Below are 3,468 nucleotides of genomic sequence, written 5' to 3' on the forward strand. Positions count from 1 at the left end.
CTTTTCCAAGTTTACTGAGACATTTCAGAGGGGCGTCACGCGCTTTACTCTCTTAAAGCTGCACGCAGTCGGGGGTTTTCACCCAATAAAAAAAAGTTTTCCACATACAGTAAACTATCACTTAAATGATAAACATTCACACGAGATGAGGTCTCCAGACATATCGGTCTTTTAGAAAAAGCTAAAAAGCAAGAGGAAAATGCTTTTTTTTCGACATGGAGCGGGTTGCCCCCTCATGGGCACCGCCATAGTTATATAACATGACCAGCTGTTTTACTGTAAAAAGGTGCAAAAATGGGATGTGCGTCATATGCACTTCATAAGGGTGCAAGACAAAGTCTATCTGTCTGATGGGAATGTCCTGCTCTATACATAAAAATAGGTGGCAGTATAGAGTCCAAATTCACAAAAAAAATAAACATTGGGAACTAAAAAAACCCCCAGATAAATATGGCCTATAATAAATGGAAAAAGTGCACAATTAAACTAAACAGATTACTGTCAGTGAGGCTATTTCATCAAAATTCAGCACTGATTATTATTCTTATTGCAAGGTTTTCCTTAAAAAAAGAGAAATTTTAAAAATTCACAGTATAATTTTGATCAGAAAAATATTTTGACATACGAGATTATTTCATGATCTTCTTCCAAAGATAATGTCTGAAATGTCTCCTGCCTCAAACTGACACGAGGAAAAAATACCAGGAGTGATTCATCCGCTGCAAGATAAAACGGCATAGCCTATGTGCAGCTTTCCAAGGGAGAAATAATTAAGCAAATAGGAAATGCAAAGAAACTGAGACATTTGCACAGACATTTAGAAACAACACACTATGCACTGCCCTTGCACATGTACGCAATATATGCATCTTATGCATAAATTTATCAATTTATGCATCTTATGAGCAAGCGTCTCAACACTATAGCATGTAAAATTTGATTTACATTTCACAGAACCACAGGCATGATGGGAAATAAAGGTGTTATCCTAATTGCTATTCTACTGTAATGAAGGGTCAATTGATCTTGAGCAAATTTAATTAACTTGAATAGGTTCCAGTGCAAGGTAGCTTTGAGGATGTGTGTGTGTGTGTGTGTGTGTGTGTGTGTGTGTGTGTGTGTGTGTGTGTGTGTGTGTGTGTGTGTGTGTGTGTGTGTGTGTGTGTTTGTGTGTGTGTGTGTGTGTGTGTGTGTGTGTGTGTGTGTGTGTGTGTGTGTGTGTGTGTGTGTGTGTCAACTTTTTTGATTTCCAGCTAGTGGTACTAATTTCAGTTCGTACCTGGCTGTTTAGTGACGTTCCTATTTGAGTCATACGGCTCTCTGGACCTTTCACAGCATAATGGGACACTTCAAAGAAAAGCTGTCTAATTTTTTTTTTTCACAGCTGCAGACTCTTTCATATGCTTGGTAGCAGTGGCATTAAAATGACCCTAGTCCTGCTGAGCAGTTAAACATTTTCATTTACCCGGGACCTTCTTATCAGTATTCTGGCTCAGCGCTGCAGATGACAGGCTGTCCGTCATATAAGCACGGCCTAATTATTACCATGCGCTTTTAAATCATGGCATTACCATGACCCTTTGGTTAATGGATTATTGTGATGTCTGGAATTGACCCGAGTTATTTACTACTCACTTATTTTCTTTCATGTTCATACCTTTTTCTTGTTTATTGGGGGGGATTTTTTGCCATTTGTGGCATTTATGACAAGTGTCATAATCTGCTAATTGTATAACTTTGCAGTTGTCAAAAAATAAACAAAACAATTGCTTAATGCAAACATCTGCATTGCATAAGTCTAATATAACCTTTACAAATCCAAGCGACATTTATTGAGCTTTATTGAGTTCATTTTGGAGCTATGAGTGAGCTGAGTGCAAGAATTTCTGTAAACACAGTGATTGTCAGTCAACCTTTTCCACTACAGAACCATTACACGTACAATCCACAGTTGGTTGGCCTTTCTACCATAAAGATGAAAAATGTCAGCTCATCTTCTAGGAAGACAACTGATTGAAATCTCATTATCTTGTGAATTACTGTTGTCTCAATCACCAATCATCAAATCAATTATTTCTTTGACCACAAAAATATGGAGTAAAATTTTAGAAAACATTTATGATGACTGATGAGTGGTAAAAGCCTTAGCATTGGATTGATGGGATAGAGCATATTTAGCAGAGGCATAATGTTTAAAATAGTTCCTGGAAAAGCTCAGATGTTGTTATAATCACCATGTGGAAGTAGGCAGCTATCTTTGCAAGGACCCCATCTGCCCCCCAAGCCCTAAATTGCCCCTTCCCATCTGCCTCATTCAGCCTCCAGCTTTCTTCTGATGTCTCTCTGTTACAACAACTTCAGAGATGGCTTTATTTAATCTTAATAATTGCAAACTGTAAAACATTTTAGGTGTTGTTTTTCACTTTAGTAGCATATAAATACACGCAGTGTGACATGCTATACTCCATCTACAACTATTTTTAGCATTTATTATTATTTAGTATTAAGCATGTTTATTACCTCATTTTATTTGAAAGTTTACATTTGGAAAAAGTCATGTACACCACAAATGTGTAAGAGTTAAATCCATATAGATTTTAACCAAAAATGTATCTTGATAAAAAAAAAAAAATCAAATGTAATTTTCAAAATGCACTTCAAAATTTCACGCAGTGAAATTTACCAGCAATTACTGAGTGAAAATCGTTTCTAACACCATGTAACTTCCTTTTTCTGCCACAAGATGGCGCCAAGTGTTAAATCTTTGATTCTTACATACCGGTATGCTACATTTCGACTGAAGAGAACGACATCCTTCCATCCAAAACACATTGGACGCATTAGTATTCAAGAAATCTTGTGTTAAATTAATCTTGACCCAATGTCACTTTATTACACTTCATAGAAAAATATACACTCCCACTAGCCTTTGATTTTTTTTGTTTTAATTATTCGTTCTCTGTGCTATGCTTATTGGAATCAGCGAGCTAGTTTGCTATTTGTTTAAATGGAAATGGTGAAATCAACAGAACAGGTTTAATTAGTGTTCACCTCGTATTCGCCAACACAACACTGTAAAAATTGCATGATCAATAAGTGATGACCTCATATGTTATTAGCCTACATTGCTCCTTGCCTACTCATCAAAATAGGTTAAGCAAGTTATTCAATATCCAACTCATTTTTAAGTCAGTTTAATGTCACTTAAGTTGAAAGGACTTTAACATCCAAGATGATTACTTAAAAATGTAAGGCAGCAGCTTTTTTTCTTTCTTTTCTTTTTTTTATAGTGAATTGCTGCTCCCAGATTAGCAATTTAGGCCTACTTTTTTATGACATAAACATGAAGGGCTTTAAAAAAACATTTGTCATGAATTGCTTTATTTGAACTCTGAAGCAGGAAAGTATGCACCAACAATGGTTCTGTTTAAAGTGGTGAGATGAGCCAAATCAGATTCATGGGATGGC

Source organism: Phoxinus phoxinus (genome assembly GCF_949152265.1).
Source record: "Phoxinus phoxinus genome assembly, chromosome: 21".
NCBI classification, from domain to species: Eukaryota; Metazoa; Chordata; class Actinopteri; order Cypriniformes; family Leuciscidae; genus Phoxinus; species Phoxinus phoxinus.